The sequence below is a fragment of the Protopterus annectens genome, chromosome 4.part1 (genome assembly GCF_019279795.1).
Source record: "Protopterus annectens isolate FY-2018-M chromosome 4.part1, PAN1.0, whole genome shotgun sequence".
Taxonomy (NCBI): Eukaryota; Metazoa; Chordata; order Ceratodontiformes; family Protopteridae; genus Protopterus; species Protopterus annectens.
Genome location: NC_056734.1, coordinates 475,687,211 through 475,709,246, shown reverse-complemented (window position 1 = coordinate 475,709,246; position 22,036 = coordinate 475,687,211).

Genomic DNA, 22,036 nt, shown 5'->3' with positions numbered 1-22,036 from the left:
TTCACCTCGAGAGTGAAGCTCATGAGGTTAACCTTGGTATTTATGTCAAGAGCACATAATTTCAAATTACGATCAGTGAACCAATCATATTTCTTTATAGTACATGGAGTTTTGTCTGCTTCATGTGTTAGTAGCCACAGAAAAAAAAATGGAAGTTTTGTGTCAGCTTTGAAAACTAGTAATGTAGTTGGAAACCACTGTAAGTCTAAACAAAACACTGTGTAAGGGAAGCAGCTGGTTCCCAAATACATTTTACTGAATGTAGTGTAGACAACAGATAGAAACAAGTTGAAATGAACCCATTTCTTATTCTGCTGGTGTTATTTATGCTCATATATGAGTTAACACAATGCTAACATTTTAAGAGGTACTTAAGGTTGGGTCTTGTGCTATAGTATCACTAAACCAGGATGTAATTTAACAGATATTTCACCATAATAACAGCACTCTATGCACTGCGGCTCAATGTTATTTAAAGTTAATAACTCTACAACAAGCAGAGCGACAGTGCTAATTTCAACAATGTTTTCAGAACTGCAGTCAGTAAGTTAAGAAGTTACAGACAATGATTTCACTGCATACAGTATGGCAGTGGTAAATCAATGGCAGCAGTACAATGGAAGCTGATAGAGAGAAGGCAGTGACATTTATATCATTTACAGCAACAATGATGAGATTGCCTCACCTCACCTGTTATATACTAGGAAGGCTCTTGTGTTGGTTACTTAACATGATTAAAACTGGTTCACATTGCTGTATTTGAATGTTTTTTTCCCATCCTTGTTGGGCAGCTTTCCTTTCATGCCACTAATGTTCATAGAAATATGAATGCCCCGAAGGACTTCTGCCATTCCATATTCCTTCTGGTAGATAGTGCTGCCTTTTTCCAGTGCACCTGCTTTTGCACTTTCTCTGCTTCTTTGTACCACATACATAAAAGCATTATGTAGAAATATATTATAATGCCTTAGTCTTTCCTATTGTTACCTTAGCCCTCTTAAATCCCCTATTAACTACTTTGTTTCATTATTTGTTTCTGCCCTTTTTAAATTGCTTCTTTGATTTCCCTTGAAGTTACATGGAATCAATCATTAGCTTTATTTTTTTTTATTTTCCTTCAGGTTTTCTTTATTTTTCTACTGAGTCTTCCCTTTGTACTTTCCCATAACTTCTCAAAGCTGACTTGCTGTACTGTTTTTGGGTACCCTGATGTTCCCTGATTATTTCCCATTGTTTGTTTCCAGAATGTGTCTCCCTGTAATTCCAAGTCTCTGTTTTAGAGCCCTTTCCATTACTCTACTGCTGAAATGTATGTCTCATTGTGATATTGCCACTGTTTGTGTCTCACTGTGACATTGTCAATGGCTGCTAATACTGCCTTGAACTCAACATCCCTTATTTAGGGTCTATGTCAAATATTCAAACTTCCAAAATTTCGAATACCATATGGTCGAGACCATATGGTCGATATTTGGAAGTTTGAATATCTAATAAAAAAAAGAATGAAAAACATACACAAACAAGTCCCCTTGCACCCCCCACGTGGGGGGCTGTACCCACCACACACCCCCTACTTAAATATACCAACTCCAAGACCGCACTTCAGTGCAGAAAAGGAAAATTCTCCCATTCTGCACTGTACATTAAAAGTCAACCTTCAAACACTTGAAATGTCGAACATATGGTCTCGACCATATAACGTACGACATTTTAAGCGTTCAAATAATTGACATAGACTGCTTATTTATGTAGATATACACAAGCCATTAGCCTTCCTTTCCTAGTTTAGCTGTCGTTTTATGTTTTTCTTCTTTTACATACTGATCAAAACTATATCATTTTAGAAGCCCTGTCACTTTTTTCTCCCACAGGTCAGGGCTAGAGTATTCCAATCTATCCTCAAAAGGTTCTGATCACCCATACATACCACCTTCTTGCTGGAAGCCCACACATCTTGCCTTTCATAATTTTTATTTTGGTTTACCTATGAGTGATTAAATCATGCTTGATCAACCCAACAGTTTCTGAAAAATGAATGTTGAAACTGGTGACTCAAAAACACTAGACACATAAACAAATTTTTTTTTTTTTGCAGGGGGTAAGACTCCCTGCCTCCACATCCCCTTAAATTATAGATACCAACTCCACTGCTGCACTCTGCTGGCTCACATAATACAACACATTGTGGTAAAACTCGCCTCAAAATTACATTTTTGAACTAAAGTGACTTGTCCATCCATGCATGAGATACCTACAGTATAACTATGCCTTTTACTTTCTGTGCCTGCAGTTAGCATGTTCTCTTGCCACCATTATTCCACCTTAGTACCCTCAAATTTCACCGTCAGCATAGTTGATTTGTCCATTTCCTCTTCCACTCTGCTCTCTTCCAGTACCTGCCTTTTTAGCCTCTCAGCCACGTAGACAGCAACTTCACCTTCCTCTTTCCCTGCAGTATCTCTTCTGTATCTCTCTCTTTCTCACACACACATACACGCACACACACACACACACACACACACACACACACACACACACACACACACACACACACACACACACGCTCACACACACACACACACACACACACACACACACACACATGCTCACACACACACACACACACACACACACACACACACACACACACACGCCACACACGCACACACACACACACACACACACACACACACACACACACACACACACGCCACACACACACACACACACACACACACACACGCCACACACACACACACACACACACACACACACACACACACATATTTCCATCCATCCACAACCCTTTTTCCCATTTTTTGCACATGGAGTCAGGGTGTCACTTCACCAGTGACAATCATCTAGAGCCAAGGTTCACACTGCCGGGAGCTAGCCTGAAGCTGTAGTCAGGTTGCTATATATATTTTCTGTACTGAATATACAGTAGTTCTTACTGAAATTGGTGACCACTGTCCAACACCAAAATTAAATACAAAAGTCTGTTCTAGTTTGACACTGGTAACTGACGGGATGGAACTTTAAGCAGAACAGGATAATGTAACAAAAGATGAAACAGAAAAAAAGTTATGATGTATTGATCCCATTGTTACTTTTAAATGCTTTTACAGTTTTAACATTTACAGGCTGTATAATTCATTGATGCAGAAAATCATGACATCATTTGCTGTCCTTGAGAAGATATGTACATAATGTCTATTATTTTGTTCTATTCCTCTTCAGATGCTGCAAAGGACAAGTCATGTTTCTGTACATGCGTCAAAGGAATTTAATTTGCAGCTTTATATCTGAAAGCCAGTACTTACGCATAAGGGATATTGTAGACTGAATGACCATGAAATATGTTTTAGACAAAGATTAATTCAAACGTGTAGCTGGCTGCAATTAACATCATATATTCTGTGTGTCTTGGTTATGGAAACATAAATATTGTATTTAATCGTTTATAGTCCTTTTAAAGGTGGCCTTCTATGCCACCAGTGACATATTGCAGATGTGACCTGGGGCATATCTGCAGTGGATGCATGACATATGTTACAACAGAACAATGTAACATAAATAGTCTAGTACTTTATAATAAGGGATGTGCACAGCAACTATAAGGTTAAACATCCTACTGGGTAGAAGACAGACAGCAGTGTAAATAGACAAGCTCAAGATATAAGTCATCGGTAATATGAGAGGAATAAAATGACAATTTATTATCTAATGGGATTAGCTAACTGAATGCCTACATAGAAAGATTGCAAGTCTGAAGACAAATTAATCCACTCCTTTACCAAAAGTCCCATCCTCATAGTAACCTTCAGACTTTAGTTCCATAGTTATTCTGTTGGTCAGCTGACATAAACAAGCTTTATGAGAAAAAATACAGCTCATAAGAATGAGGATAGTATAAAAATATTGCTATGAAAATGAAAAGCACTATAATGACTAGTAAAGGAACCCATGAACAGAAAGTATTTTCTGAAGTGAAGGATAACTTCAAGTCCTTCTTCAACTGTGCTAGAAAACTAAGGAATAACACTTAACATTGCTCTGAACTCCTCTTCCTGGGACCCCCCCCCCGACTTGTACCCAAATGACATTGCAAATGTACTAGTAAACATGTTCTCTGCAAACTTCACGTACAAAACAGCTATTCCAACACCACTCATCCCAGAATCCTTTATACCCACTTATTAGTATTATTAAATAGCATGCTCTTAAGATGTTATGAAAAAACAAAAAAATTCCTGTCAGGGTCCTGACAACATACCTGGGTTGCTATTAAACAGTGCAAGGCACGCTCTCTCCAAACCTCTCCTTAAACTGTGTAACCTAAGCTTAGCCACAGCTTATGTTCCCAAATCCTGGAGCACTGCTGAGGTAATACCCCTCCAAAAGAGTGGTTCTCCCATAAATCCCAGCAATTACAGACCAATCAGCCATATGAGGCTGAAATATAAAACTATGCATTATCTTACATTATCTCATTAATTACAGTATTAAGAATTTTATAATGCTTTCTGCAATTTGACTTTGTAAAGGGAGAGCATGTTTGTTATACCTTGTTAATTTCTTTGAGAGGTTTATACAAGTTGTTGACAGTGGTCATGTTATTGGTATTAATACAGCTATTTTGATCTGACCAAAGCATCCAATACCATATCTTATGCTGGAATTGCAAGGAAATTATCACCCTTAAACATATATCCTTATGCAATGAAATGGATAGATAGCTGACCAAAAGACAAAACTCACATAGGGGTCTGTATTTGGTCCTCTTCTGTTTGGCATCTACTTCTTTGATCACAAAAATAATAACCAGGACCTCTGGTTAACCAATATTTGCAAATCATTGTAAATTGCGTTTAATTGTCAAAGCCTCATAAGATATCTATACCCTTCAGAAAGAGCTTCCCCTAGTTATTACCTGTTGTATGGAAAAAGGGTTTAAACTGAACACTAAAAAGTGTAGTATTTCTTCTTTCTGTGAACAGAAATCACCTTCCACATACAGAGTAAATAACAAACTCCTACTGACTGAAAAGGTAGTCAGGAACCTAGGCACATGATCAGTAGTTCCCTGTCCTTTCAATATCATGTGACGACTGTTGTCAGGAAATTCTTCTACCTCCAAACTAAATTGTAAAAAGATCACACAGATAAACCATTTAGCAGAAACAGGAAAGACCCACCCAGGGTCTTCACTGTGTAATACCTTAAGTGTCCTGTAATAGAGCCCATGGGATATATGCAAATAATCCTTTAAGTACATAACAGAGAAATATTTCCAACTAGCAAAATTAGTAGTGAAAAGTGTTTCATCTAGATCTAAATATGTTATTGTTCCCCTACATACAGCACTTGTCAGACCCATTATAGAGTGCATGCTCCAGTCAATATGTATCTAACATAACATCTCAGCAAACTTGGAAAGTCCCAGAGTTTCCTAAGGAAAAAGGTCTTAAGAACCTTAGTAATCAGTACAAATGGAAAGGCCTGTCCTGTACTTTCTGTCTTGTAGGCTATTAACATGTGATCTGTGCCTTGCTTTCCACACCATTAGAGATCTGGTGGTTCTTAATCTCCTATATCTCAGTAAGTCAAACAGATCGGGTCACACTAGAACCAAAGATCTAAAGCTTCATCAGCAGATAAACAAAATGCAATGGAGAAATAGTTTCATCACCCAGCACCTCCCTCTTTTCTGGAATAAACCTCCTCTGTAGGATAAACAGTGTTATTCAATACCTTCCTTCAGATTAAACTTGGACAGGTTTTTGAGTACACACAAATTTATCCTGGGATGAACCGACCTATTCCACTAACAGAGAAAGGAGGTAACGCCTTAAGGTGGGTATTGGCAATGCATACATAGCCATTAGTCTCCAATTGCTGTGAAACACCTATGCATCCTGTGATATACCTGCAGTAGGGTACCTTACTGGATAGCAATGTGGTAGGGAAATAGGGCTGTATATATTAATGTGTATGTGAGTGCTTTGGGTTTACAAGATGCTTGGTGGAGGAGCGATTATTTATATAGTCTTGTTACAGAAACTGTAAACAGTGTTCATTCAGCAGCAACACATATGTAGGCCCAACATATACTTTTGCCCGTGTCTCTGTATAACATATATTGCAGCAGGAACACATTTTGTTTGAGGTGGGTTATCATCTGCTGTCTTCCAGATGTACTGTTGGCCTTGACAAAGTCCATTCACTACATGATTATGCTATACCTTTGTGTATGTGCATTAAGAATACATCCATTCTCAAGTGTATAGTGTCATACACATGTGTGTATGTTATCTAGTGGTAGGTGTAATATGGATATTACTCGCAAGTACGATACTGCCAGAGGCCATTACATGTGGTCAGCAAGTGCAATCTACATTTCAAATCTTTTTTTCTGTTTTGCTTTCAGGTAGGACACAACTACTGTCCTTGGTTATCCGATATGTATATGATATCCCCTGTAGAGACAGAGCAAGGCCACATAGCTTGTATCACACAAACACCTTTTTAATTTATATCAGTAAAAGCATATGTCAGGGAGAGATGTGAATTTTCTCACATGCTTTTTCTTTTCCATTCCACTGCAGTATTCCCAAACATGGCAAACAACATAACTGCAAGTTCTCCCATGCAGACAATGATACTTTGCTGCAGGCCTTCTATCTCCACAGTTGGCGGATGATGAGAGATGATAAATCAGACTGTCCCTTTCATGACCATGGCCTGGCATAATGTACTTAAAGGAAAAGCCCACCCACTACTACTGTTCAACTCAACCCTTAGATTTCTTTTCTCAATACGTTTCCAATATTATTTAGGTACTAGAAACCTGCCTGTACCTTATGAACTTTAATTATATTACCTTGGAATCAAAGGATGGGAAAACCCATCTAACTTTTTAAGGTTAACTTCCTATGTGCTTTGGGAGATGAATTTGTCTCCTTCTGCATGACTTATCACAGACACAGGAAAATCTGAAGTTTTTCCTGTCAAGTACAGCCCACAATCTTACACATGCAATCAGTCCTGCTGATGTCAACAGCTGTTATAAACATGTGCACAGCATTGTGAAACTGTTTTCCACTGCCTTTGTTGCAGACAGGAAGAGAAACAGTATCAGTGTTCATAGCTGATAGGGTTACCATCTCTCCATACTTCTGCAAGGCAGTCCTGTTCTTACAGGGGTGGGTGACACACACTGAGAAGGCAAATATCCAGATAAGTTTACAAGAAAAATATATTTTCTAACTTTTCTCTAAATGTTGCAGAAATCTGTGATGTTACATTTAAATCATGCTGATACATTATAAAGTAATATAAACAATAATCAACATTGCACATTGCAGAGAATTTTGGTAGTAAAATTAAATGAATTATTTTTCATTAGTTGATGGCATGATTTATCCTACAAAATCTCAAGTTTCAGTAGGAATGCCTCACTACTGGTATCTAAAAAGATAGGAACTTTAATAGTTAAGCACTTTTTTATATAGTGATCCATGTGTATGAGGTATTATTTTCTGTAACTGCACCAGTTTCATAGAAAGTTGTGTTTTGGTTTTACACATAGTACAACAAAGTTGTCATGCTCAATGATCCTGACTTTGACTAAGAGTTAGTATGTTACAATATAATAAATCAAGGGGTAGCAATACAATGGAAGAGGGGAAAATGTAATGTATGTATGCCTTGGTTTAAAAAAATCTCATAACAGCAGAAATTCAATAACTGATAGCTGTACCTTTTGTACTATGCTTATAAAATATTTTTGAGTAAAAACAAGCATATTAGCCCAACACTCAGCATAAAAAAAATATATTTTTACTGCAGACAATGGTGAATAGCAGAACCAGCTCTTTGAAGTGTTGATTAACAGTTTCTAGATTGCATTGATAACTCTGACATCTCAGGAAGAATGTAAGGGAGGCTATGTCAATACTCATAGGAATACAAACTGACACTTCCTACAAAACCCTGCAATTTATTTACTTTCTTTGGAGGGAGCTTTAGAGCTGATGTGAATAGCTTAAAACAAGCTCTAAAAGAAATCTATATGATTGTATTTTAGGAAAAATGCAAACACCCCTGCTACAGAAGTTGTGCAACATGCTTATGACTCACACTACTGTCACTGTATTTTAATAGGATGGGAAGACAAATTCACTTACTTATGTCTAGCATGACTCATGTAAGGGGGACTTAAATGGATTCTTGGAAGGAGACATGAAAGCTCACGAAACAAAATCATGTTAATATCACAAGCCCCATGTCAGCCACTTATTAAAAGTTTATAAGAAGTACCCTATAGTGATTCTGATGCATTAAAATAACTCAGAAGAAAAAGATATATAAAAAAAACACACACATACATTTTTGAGTTCCAAGGTAGTGTTGGTAGCCATGTCAGGATTTACAAGCAAGTGAGATGCCAGGTCACTGACATGATGTGTACAGCTAAAGCTCATGCTATCCACCTGGCAAAGTAACTGAGAACAGAAGGTGTCCTGTTGAGCAAACCACCTTTAATAGAGATGAGGAGTTCCTGGTCTCTTTGCGTGAGATCCTGGCAACTCTCCATACTTTGGTAGAGTCTTACAACTAGCCCTGCAACCCAGAACATATACTGGAGATGCCCCAAATGGCTATGTCTTGACATGCCCAAGTGTCTACATACTGGGAGAAATGTATGGTTCGTATAGGTTAAAGACATAACCACAGCTTTTCAGAGGAAAATCAGAGCTTCTAATGTAGAAGACTGCACAAGGCATGCTAAGTATCAATCTGCCATACTGCTGTATTACATAGTATTAATTTATTTATTGGATTCAGGTATTGGTGATGTGTCTTACTGTATATGGGTAATTTGTGCTGGTGTTTTCACAGGTGGAATGTTATCATGTTCTTTCACCATGGAAATACAGCTGCCTGATGTCAGAGATGTGTCAGGTCCAATGATGAAGGTAGTCAAATTCTGTTATGGTCATAGGTTATGGTGTCACTGTTGGAGACGGGCAATGTGGAGTTCACATCCCCAGCCCATTCTGCTGATAGAGCTTCTGTGGACTGCACCCCAGAAACTCAGAAAGACATACAAAGACAGGAGGCTGCAGACAGATCTACATAGGAAGGGATGTCTTCTCCTGTGGTGCACTCCTCCTTGATTGCCACAAGCTCCACTGAGGAAGTGGGAGACATAGATGGACATCAGGTTATTGTGTTTCAGTAGCTATGAGCCAACATATGGACAGAGACATCATACAGGGACAACTCTTGCTGAGCTGGTGGATGTTTCACAAGGTCTGCAAGATGCATGAGCCACATGGCCAACATTATGGGCATATGGTATAGGGAGTTTCCACAAAGTAGATGCACTTCCCATAGCTGGTCTACCTCTATCTTCAATATTGGGGCTGCTGTGGAAGGGGAGGCCATGGTTAGACACACATTGTGCCACCACTTCAAACCCATCATCATGTTGACAGATGTACCTTACAATATGGGCATCCACATGAGTGGGCTGCTCATGCTGTGTTAATCCTTAGTAGGTGCCATCACTCACATTCATGGAGTACAACTTCCTAGCAGCATGGTCTGGAAAGTGAGTGTAACCTTCTGAGGAGTGAGCATTCCCTTGTACAGGAGCGTATATGGTCTGCACACACATCTTCTGTGGGTGCCCTAGACCTGTCTGTCAGATCCCATCATAGTACTACAATATCTGCTGAGGCTGTTGCCCAGCAGGCACACATATCCACATTCACATATACACACACACACACACACACACACACACACACACACACACACACACACACACACACACACACACACTCACTTAATTGTCCACTGATGGCAGTTGACACTGTGCCCTTGCCACCTGTGCATATGATGATAACTGTATCCTGCCATTTATATACTGATAGGTGGGTAGCCTATATCTAATGAAAAGTGTGGCTACCCTATGCATGGAATACCACAGTCTGGGTGCAGGTCTGCATGCATCACTTTTCTTTCCGTATAATTCTTTATTCTGCTTATAATTATGAACTGGGTGCTACGTCTTAGCCACTGCCATGGCATACTATCTCCACCTGTGGCATAGTCCTTCCCTGCAGCCAGCTCCTCCACAGTCTCCACTGCTGAGTCTGAGACTTCCTCTTCCTGAATGTGCCTACTCTTCTGTAACTGTTTACATATAATGACGCTATGTAACACTGCGCATAATGAGAATATCTTAGTGCAAGTGACAGGGTCATATTGCAGGGCAGCCCAGATACATTCAGATGGCAGAAGCAGGCATTTCATCATGTCAAGCACACATTTTACAATGAACCAGGTCTGAGACATGGCTTAGCTGTAGCCTTTCTCTGCCATTTTCTGGGGATTTCTGATAAATGTTGTTAACCATGGTTCCAGGGCATATCCAGCATCAACAACAATATATTCCTGTGCAAAAGTCCCCCCTCACACAAGCCACTGGTATAGCTCACACATATGTGTCACATGCTTAATTTGTGGGCACTGCCTGGGTGACCTGCAGATTCATTGTATATTATACTCTGTGTTTTACAGACCACCTGACAGTTGATAGGACTGGAACCTCTTGCAGTTGATATACCTTGTTCCTTGTTCCTTATTTGGTGCCTTTATTCCAATGGACCCAAGTACCTCAGGGAAATAATCTATGTCATAAAAAGCCTACATAGTTTTGGCTGTCACCTTTGTAATAAATGGGAACCACATATGCTCACTAAGGTGATGTAGCATGACGTATAGGAAATGGTGGAGTATTCCTGAGGCAGATGATTCTGCTACACACGCCATGTCCCTTGTTGGTCACTTAATGGTCTCTGTAGCCAGTATTCTGAAAGCCAGACATACCTTGGATACAACATGCATCCCATGGATGTATATATGAGGCCAACACATCTCAATCAGTTTCTGCTTGGTGGATCTATTTACAGGGTAGTGGTCCACAATTTCAGTATTGTGAAGGGTATACTTTGTTAAGCATAGATGACTGACAATGTACAGCAGAGGGCAATAATGCGCAACACTGTGAATTCCAGGAGTGAGTGCAGCCAGCCTGTTGCAAATATAGGTTTATTAGTGCAGGAGCTATCCTGTACATGTTTTCATAATCAGACTCCTATCACTCCAGTCTACTTACTGTAGTCATTAACTTTGGAGCTGGTGCCTGTCATTGCTGTATATACCCCTCTGTAGCTCTTTGCTGTGTTTGCCATCATTTGCATTCACGAATGCCCTAATTTTAATAATGTAGCTCACAAGCATATATTCATACTGCAATTTGCATAACATGCCCACCATGGAATTCTGTGCGCTGTTCATGCTCTTTGCGTCTCTGAATTGCCCCCACCCTGCATGTGGCTGCTTATCATGTGTAATTTCTGCAATGACATGAACAATGTTTCTGAATCCCAGGGCATATTCAGAAAAATCGGACAGAGAAAAAAACAAAGTAAATATTTAAATAGTCAAAGTGGATGTACATGCAGTCGGGGTAAAATTGCTGGTTTAAAATATGTGGGTGCAGATAGAAAACATTATTTCTGATTTAAAAAACAGCTGTAACCTGAAAATGTTTTCCAAACAGAGCTATTATTTCTGTTATCTTCTGCATTTTATAATAAATGAGACAGGTATAAAAAAAAACTTTCAACACATTATCATGCAGATCTGCAGCTGTCCTTGTAAAGGTATATAACTGCCAGGCGCTAGTATTAGCTTTGTACTGGTTGTCTTCAGAAAAAGCTGAAACATATGGTCTGTGCTTAAAAATAGACAAGTGATGATAATTGGATGATGAGTTTCGTAAATCATTTCAGAATCAGTTTATCCCGGAGGCGTCACATGGTTACACATTAAAAAATGAAAAGCCAAGGCAGTTGTTAAATTATTCATCCTGAAGAGTAGCTAGAGCATTTCCTGCCACCCATCCTTTTTAATTACCTGCCATAAAACTGTAGGCAGGAAAAGTAAAATTATTTCTTCTAGGTCAACAAAATAGGAAAATAAGAGGAGGTAGAACAGGCTATTATAAAGTAATACCTCTTACATGAAAACAGAAATCTGCAAAACTTGTTGAACCTGCCATTTAGCATAATGTGCTGAACTAAAAGTGCTAAATCAACTAAAAACTGCATATATTTTATTATGACTGCAGCTGTACACACTATTGCCTTAAGTGTATTAGAATGCCTGCTTATATCTCATACATTGTGTCTGAATGGTCCTGTACATATTTGTTAACTGTTCCACATTTGGTGTAGCACTCGAGTTTCAGCCTCTGAAAGTGCTCCTGTTTAACTGTTCTTTGAGCACAGATAGCTCTTTTTTTTCCATTCTTTCATTGGCTTGGTTGTAGAGTCAGTGAAAAGCTAACACTCTGGAGATAGGCAGATGGTCTGAAATATTTTGCACCACTGCAGTGAGTTTAAAAAAGGAGAAGGGAAAACTATGAGCGAGAGAGAGAAAATATGTCTGTCTCTCTGTCTAACACACTAATTGCTGGTGTTTTGGATCTGGGAAAATGAAGGATAGTTATTTTTCTTTCTGCTTGCTGAAAGATCTGATTGCTGGAGTCTTTTGTCTTGTCTGTGCTACCACTGTCAGTATCTTTCTCCTTTTTTAGACAGAGAATAGCTGAGACAAGAAAATATTCCTGGCATAATTCTTTCTGCTGCTGTTTTAATTTTTGAGTCTACCTGGGTATGATATATGAAGCATTGCAACACTGGATTCACTGTTCCCCCTGCTGCTCTTCTAGCAAATACAAGAATCTGTGTCTTCGTATTCCAAATACTTTACCAAGTCTGATTGGCTAGCATGTATGTGTTGCTGGTGTCCTCTGTAGCTGGGGTGGTTGGTGCCCTGGGCAATCTCGCAGTGGACACCCCATTCATGTCCCTTCAATTCAAGATGAAGACCAAAAAATTATTTCTGCTCTATGTGTCCTTCACACAGCAGGAAGGGTTTTAAATAATACCATGACTGTGGAAACGTTTATTGGCAATCATGCTTACTTGCAGGTACTGATCAGCACCTCTTTTACACTCCTGATCACACCCCCTAATGGCTTATGCCTGGGGCAGACACTCTGTTTGCCCTGCTCTAGCTATTTGTCTGTTTGGCTAGCCTGTATTTATTGTTATGAATTCATTTAGTGTCTTATATTTATATTCTGCATAGCCTCAAAAAGAAACAAACAAAAAAACAAAATAGAGAGAAAAATGTGGTCTAGTTTAAAGCAAGTGTACATAGTTAATCAGTACTGATGCTGGCTTTGTTTAGATTATTAAATCTCTTCAGCTGAGTCATTCTATTTGTTTTAAAAATTACCAAGCACAATACAAGCTTGACTACAAAGCTGGCATACTTGTTATCTTTCATGATTATATGTATATTGTAAAATGCCTTTATGGCTGTTATTTTCTGAATGCTGTTTTTTAAGGATGTGTTCAGTATTTATACTTGTGAAAAAGGGTGGGATTCAAAGGCTACACTCCAGAGTGGTGCTGCAAATGCTGGAATCTGCTGAAGGCACTTAGTGAGCTAAATAGGGCAATTTATTTTTCAATTCTCTGCTATCATAACATAAGCATATCTGTGATATAAGCTGTATATAACAGTAATCATGAGTTGCATTAGCAATGATTACACAGAAATTTCATACATAATTATAAATATTGCTAGAGTCGAACCTGGTTGGCATGTGATCCAGCAGTTGCAGTACTACTGCTAATGTAGCATGCCATTCAAGGTGTGTGGGAGACCGATACTTTCACTAGACTGTATGATTTTTACACAGTTCACAGTGAAGTCTGTCAGTCAGGAACTTGGAAGACTACAAGAAAAGCTAAGAGAGTAGTGACATAACCTCACTGATGTGTGGTATTTGGTTACTGCAGTACTCAAACTGCACAGTAAACAATTGTAATAATGCTATGAAATCTATTTCTGACCATAGTACTGACAGCACACTATACATTTTCTTTTTTTTTAAAGATGAAACTACTCAAGCTGTAGAAGTTCAGAAGTGTGGGTATTTCAAGCTTCATAGTAAAGTATACAATGGGATGTCAGTACTATGGTCAGCAACAGACAAACCACAAAGTCCTAACTTATGGTTTGTCTGGCATGCAGACAGAAAAGCTGTGGATAACAAATGGTTTCTGAGTTTGAAAGAACACACATACAAGTGCGCCTGCCTGCGTGTTCTGCTTAACTGTGGGATTTAAGAAAGCATTATGCACAATGTTAATGTGCCTTCTACATGTCTTCACATTATGCCTGGATGATTCAGTTACTGCTGTACTACTAAAGCAGTATGAAGACATGGGCTAGTAGTGCATGCAGTGGTCTCACTGGGGAAGCCATATGCAAATGCAGCAGTCTGGAGGGTGTGGCTAATGTGCTTTGCCCATGAAATATCACCAGCATCTGAATAGTGTGGCAAAGCAGTTCAGAGAATAGGCCTACCATGCTATTTGAGGGAGTGAAGCAAAAAAAAATGGTATGCCATCCTTTGACAGCTTGCACTCATTCACATTAAGTGGAAGGATTTGATGCAACAGGTAAGTATTAAAAAGTTGTTTATATGTGTGTGTACGCACGTGTTCATGCATGTGTGTGTGTGTGCGCACATTTTCATGCATGTGTGCATGTTGGAAGATGCCTGTGCAACTGTGCTGCAAGGGCTGGTAAGTAGTGGCAATACTAATGTTAAGAGTATATCATTTTTTTCCTGTTTGAAGTACATTTACTAAGACATAAAAGCAATTTGCAGCAAGCTTTATTGTTTTGAAAAGTACTGAGATTAGACAAAGGCAAATTTAACATGGTCGACTACAAACACTAACTTAAGTACATGAAACAATGCAGTGGCCTCTTTCCGTGACACCTTTTGGAATACTCTTTTTAATCATAATTTATATTTTTAAACTAACATCTACATTATGAAATTATTATTTAGTTAGGGCTCCCACTGTTACATTTCAGAATGTTTTTATATTAACAATATTTTATGATCTTACCTGTAATTGTTTTACACAAACATTGCTGCATTTATTATATAAAAGCAAGAAGAGAAATACAATAGCAGACTGTATATTTATATACTGTATGTATATCTAAGTTTCTGGTGTCATTCAAAGGGGATCCAGTGTCTATCTGCCTGGGATGACATGCTCGACAAGCCACGCTGCTTCGCTAGAGATGGCTTACACCTGTCATCCTTAGGCTTTCGAATACTTGCCAAGGCTCTTGCCACCCCCATAATGCCTTTTTTAGGCAAGGCTCAAAAGACAAACCCACTGCCGTAAATAGCACAAGTAACAAACAACTGAGGGTAATGCTACTCAATGCCAGAAGTCTAAACCTTAAAATGCACGCACTCGAGGCACTCCTCAGTATGGAGAAAATCGATATATGTGCAGTAACAGAAACCTGGTTTAAGGCTCCAGAGAGCACACCAGCACTATCAGTTTACAACTCATACCATACATTTCAGCCACAGAACCCAAACCAAAATACAAAAGGCGGGGGTGTATCCATATTCATCAAGGATACCCACACCTCCAGGTTAGTGGCACAGCACGATGCATCAGAGATCATCCACGTGCAACTAACAATAGGCAAAACTGCAATTCAAACTGTAGTTTGCTATAGATCACCCACCATGTCCCAGGACCCCCATTCTGCATTTCTGGAAACACTGGGAAACATAAAGGTCCTACCAAACACCCTAATATTGGGTGATTTCAATTACCCAAACATTAACTGGGAGAACTACTCAAGTACTAACTCCCTTGCCCAACTTTTCCTAGAATTTATAAATCAAATGCCCTGGTTCAACTGGTCAACACTCCCACCAGAGGTGACAACATATTGGACCTGGTCATCACCAACATGGGCGACCCCTTGCTGGTTAGATCTGACCATAAACAAATCACTTTGGATATCCATATTCCGCCCCCTCCCCCAGACAAGAAAGCCACCATGAAAAACTTTTCAAAAGCAAACTTCACGTTACTTAAGACCAAGATGGAAAGTTTCAAAGCCCCCATGCTGAAGGATAACACTGTCCAAGCTGCAAAATCCTTTACTAATGCATTCTACGGGCAGCTACAAGAATGCATGGATCGTGCCATCCCAAACAAAACCAAGACTCACTCCTCCAAGAAAAGGAAACCAGTCTGGTGGACTCCTGCCATAAACAAGCTATACAATAGAAGTAGGAAACTAGTTCAGAAAAGAGTAAAATCCCAAGAAGGGAAGACATCCCTGATCAGTATCAGCAAGAAACTACGATCCCTCATAAAATCATCCAAGGCGAGCTTTGAAAGAAAAATTGCCAAGGACTCCAAAGATAACCACAAGGCATTCTTTAGCTATGTCAAGAATCTAAGTGGCAATACTCAGATCTGCTCGGAGTTAGTGCAGAATGGCACAAAATACGCTGAACCGACCGATATCACCAACATCCTGGCAGACAGGTTCAGCGCAAACTTCACCCCCTTCTCACCCCCAAAAGGACCCATAACCATACCAGAAGAATGTAGAGTCCCTGAAATCACAGACACTCAGGTTAAAACAGCCCTCTCCATAGCCAAAAACTCAGCATCAATGGGACTGGACAGTGTCCCAGGCTGCATCCTACATGAGCTCAAAGACGAACTAACACCTCACCTAAACACACTGTTCAAGCTCAGCCTCTCCACAGGCTACATACCCATAGAGTGGCGCACAGCAACAGTTATCCCGTTCCACAAAGGTGGAGCCACAACAGACCCTGGGAACTATCGCCCTATAAGCCTGACTAGCTTGGTCTGCAAGGCTATGGAGGGCATCATCATGGAACTCATTAACAGAGACATTGGGAACCTCCAAACACTGGACACTACCCAGTTTGGCTTTGTAAAGGGCAGATCATGCCTCCTAAGTCTGGTGGACTTCTTTGAGACAGTTACCAAGGCTATAGACAAGGGAAAGGTGGTACACACAGCCTACCTAGACCTTGCTAAGGCCTTCGACACCATTCCCCATTCTGGTATTATAGACAAGCTCACCAGCCTGAACATAAACCCCTACGTCACAAGATGGGTTGCCAACTGGCTCACGGACAGAACCCACATGGTGACAGTTGCAGGAGCTAGGTCCATCTCTAAACCGGTTACAAGTGGTGTTACCCAGGGCTCAGTCCTAGGACCCCGCCTGTTTGGTATATACTTCTCAGAGGTACAGGCAAGCACAGGAGGACTATGGCTGACCAAGTTCGCAGATGACTGTAAACTAGGGGCTATAATTGACTCTACGGCGGACACAGACATCCTCCAAAAGGGTCTCACTGAGATGGATATTTGGTGTCAAAATCATGGCCTCAAGCTAAATGCCAAAAAGTGCATAGTCATCCCCTTTGGAAAAAACAAAGTACCCACAAACTACCACATAGGTGGAAGTCCCCTAAATACGGAAGACATAATAAGGTATCTGGGGACCCAAGTAGATAGTAATCTCAACTTTGATAATCACATTGCCAAAGTGGTTAGAAAATCCTTCTACCTGGCCCACCTAATCACAAAAGGGTTTGCATCCAGATCAAAAGAGGCCATTGAGCCCCTCTACTCATCACTCATCAGACCCATCTTAGAGTACAACGCCCCGTTTGGGATGTACCTTACAAGACACCTGCAACAGCTGGAAAGACCACAGAAGTACCTCACCAAGAGGATCAATGGCCTCAAATAGATGCTCTATGCAGCTCGACTGAAGAAACTCCAGTTGTACTCGGTTGCATACCGCCTACTCAGAGGTGATCTCTGCCTGACATACAAGGCCATGTCCAACCCAGAATTGATGGACATGCTCCACCTAAAGAAAACCTTATCCCCTCGAGCCACACGGTCTAGGGATCTAAACCTTACCACAACAATAAATAGAACGTGCTGGAGGGATAGATTCCTGTCCCAGAGACTTCCCATGCTTTGGAACAAGATCCCAATCTACATTAGGCAGAGCTCCTCGCTAAGACTCTTCAAAAGAAACCTTGACGAGTAGATGGGAAACAGAAAGTTTACCTCGGGGATCACTTCAGTAGCTCTGCTGGACAGAGGCACAGGGAACTAATCTAAGGGGTTGGCGAAAGCCAACACATTCTGGCTAGGCTTATAAATGCCTTTGGGCAGATAGCCTAGTACCCTCCTATGAACCTATATGTTTTTATTTGCTTTTCCTAGGCAAGCAATGCTCTGTAATATTTCTTTATCTATAACAAAGAAGAGCTGTGTCTTCTATCTACACTTGCAACACACACAGCTGCAACATGTTTTACAGAACATCACATTTTTGGTCTAGCTTGCTAGAATACAGAAACCTATTCTGACACTAATATTTTAGTATTTTTTTTTTCTGTAACAAGTGGGTCTTCCTGGTTAACTAATCATGATTAAAGAAAGAAATTCAGTCTAACTTTTCAACTTTAAATACTTTCAACACACCCTTAGTATCAAATATGATACTGTAATAACTATAAAAAAAATAACTGCATTACATTGGGGTTTAGGGGCCACTAGGCTTCCTGGAGCCATAGGAATCTTCATACTCTGAGGTGCATTTTCATTTTTTTAACAGCCTTTTTCATCCATTGACAGGCTGAATAAAAATCACAATTAAGGAAAGAAATTCAGAGTTACTCTTTCAACTTTGCATTTTTCTGCATCAACACAACCCAATTGACCAAGACTGCACTGTAACATCTATAGAAGAAATAATTGCATTAAGCCAAGGGTCGGGGAGCCATTAGATTCCCAGAAGCAATATGTGTTTGGCATGCTCTGAGGTGCATTTTTCATCCAGTGATGGTCTGAGCAAAAGTCACAACTAAGGAAAGGAATGCAGTTTTAATTTTTCTTTGAACTAATAATAATTAAAAAAAAACATAAATTGTATTCAAGTCTTACTGCTCAAAACTGACAAAATAGCAATTCACAAATTTGAGAAGAGTAATGGCTGTGAGGATATATAAATCATATCTGGGAATTGTACCTGCCCTCTTAATCCATGGGTGGAAGAAAAAGATAGTGACCTTCTGTGTGTTCCCCACCGGTGTTAAATTATGATGATCATTAAGCCATAACTTGCCTCAGTCATATATTTCAAGTTACTGCTGTTATTTAAATATACTGCCTGCCTTCTCACTGCACCACCAAAACCCAGCTACAGTCTGTATAGCCCTGGATTAGCTCATTCTTACCCCCACTAGAGGTAGTAACATCCTTGACCTGGTCATTAATAACATGGGTGACTGTTGCTCTACACCAATAGTCAGCTCCTCCCTGGTTAGATCCGACCACAAACTAATCACCTTGGAAAGCCACCCCCCCCCCCCACAAAGGTAACCACCATGAAAAACTTCTCCAAAGCTAACTTTGGGCTCATAAAAGCAGAGGTGGCTAACTTCACGGCACCCATGCAAATACAGAATAGTTGCATGACCACTGAATCATACACCAATGCACTGTACAAACACGTACACAAATGCATGGATCTTGCCATACTCAATAGAACCAAGATGCTCTCCTCTATAAAAGGAAGCCAATCTGCTGGTCCTCTGCCATAAACAACCTCTACAACAGAAGGAGGAAACTGATGCAGAATAAGGTGAAGTTCCAAGACTGGAAAGACTCCCTTATCAGCCTCAACAAAAAGTTGAGATCCCTCATCAAATCCTCTAAAGCTAGCTATGACAACAGAATTGCAGCAGATAGTAAAGACAACCACAAGGTCTTCTATAGTTATGTAAAGAATCTCCATGGCAATACCCAGATTTGCTCTGAGCTACTGCACAATGGTACCTCCTATACCGAGCCAACATATTGCCAATATACTGGCCGACAGATTCAGTGCCAACTTTACCCCTCTCTCTCTCCCACCAAAGGACCAATCACAATACCAGTAGATTGTCAGGGACCCAGTATTACTGCTGCACAGGTTAAAACAGCACTGTCCAAGGCCAAGAATACAGCTTCTATGGGACCTGACAATATCCTTGGCTGTGTGAACTGGTACCACACCTGTGTGCCCTTTTCAACCACAGCCTCACCTCAGGCTTTGTCCCTACCAAATGGTGCACTGCTACAGTCATCCCTCTCCACAAAGGAGGAGCGACTACAGACCCTGTGAACTATCGCCCCATTAGCCTGACAAGTCTGATATGCAAAGCTATGGAATGCATCATCATGGACCTAATAAACAAGAATACAGGGAATCTCCAAACCCTAGATCCCACACAGTTATGGTTTTGTGAAGGGTATATCATGCCTGCTCCACCTGGTCAACTTCTTTGATTCATTCATCAGAGCTGTGGATGAAGGGAAGGTGGTTCATACAGTCTACCTTGATCTGGCCAAGGCTTTTGATACCATTCCCCACTCGGGAATTATAAAAAAACTCACTAAGCTAGGCATCAACCCCTATATCACTAGGTGGGTTACAGACTGGCTCACAGATAGAACTCACAGTGTGACAGTAGCTGATCCAAGTCAGACTGCTGACCTGTCACAAGTGGAGTCTCACAGGGTACGGTCCTGGGTCCACTCCTGTTTGGTATCTATTTCTCTGAAGTCCAGGGAGGGACAGATTCATAACCCAGAGATTGCCCATGCTAAGGAATAGACTTCCCATACATGTCAAACAGAACACCTCACTGGCCCCCTTCAAGAGAAATCTTGATGAGTGGATGGGAAATAGAAAATTCACCCTGGGAATCACTCCAATGGCTCTACTCGACAGAGGCACTGGGAAATAAGGTTGGGTGGCATGATGCCAGGGTAATCCTATGGGCTAGGCTTGTAAAGGCTCCAGAGCCATTAGCCTAGTACACACCTATGAACCTATGAACCTAAGATATCAGACTGCATAAAACTGAAAAAGCAAATATAACATAATCCATTTCAACCTATTGCTGTCAAGCATGTATGAACAGGATACTTCCTTACAAGCTCCCAAGAGATAGCCACCTGTATTTGCATCTTAGACATGATTGTGAGGAAAATGAAAAAAAAAGTAATGATTACAGTAATATTTTCCATCTGTTACTCGTAGACAGCACCTTGCTCCTGTACAGGCTATAGTCACTCCTTGCGCGCACCCCTGAAGTTTGATAGGAAAGGTAAAGAAGTAAGTCCACACTGTCCCCAGCCTAACACAAAATGCAAGGTATCTACACACACCTCTGAGCTTTAGGAGGAAAATTAAAGAAGTGCTAACATTGTCCCCCCAGCCCCCAACAAACTACAGCAGCCTTCTGTGCACACATCTGAGCAGGGCCACTTTTAGACTAAGTGGGGTTCAGGGCAGAGGCCATTACTAAGCCCATGTCAAACTCCAGTTATACAGAAGCTCTGAAGGACTGGGTGCTCTGCAATGCATTTTATGCTTTGCTTTTTTGAAAGATTATTGTTTAAATTGAGAAATGAAAACAAAATCAATTACTTTCATCCAGACAACCTCCACCAAGCAGTTATAGTCACACAGTATGCAATTGAAATGTTTGATTGTGATGCTATAATGAGCAAAATAATAGCAGCTGCTAATTTTATGCTCAACCAGACATTAGAGCTTCATACTTCTCACTGTTGAGAAAAAGGCATGTCGATACACAAAACCTATTGTTGTATTAACTTAAATAGTAATGTTTAAAATCTACCCCTTGACTTTGGACCTTTGCTCCCCTCACACCACACATCATTATTTTTTTCTCTTATTTCTGTCATTGTGCTACTACAAATGTTGGATTACTGCCAACATCTACTCATGGTACTAAACAACGTAGGACAGATCATAATTTTAACAATGCACCTGTGCATTCCAGTTTATAGTTGTGCTAGCAGGCAAGCTTGGAATTATTTATGTTCATGCATCAAAATACATTTTATTTATTTTAATAACTACAACAAGCATAATAAGAAAAACCCACAAATACAACAATTAGTAA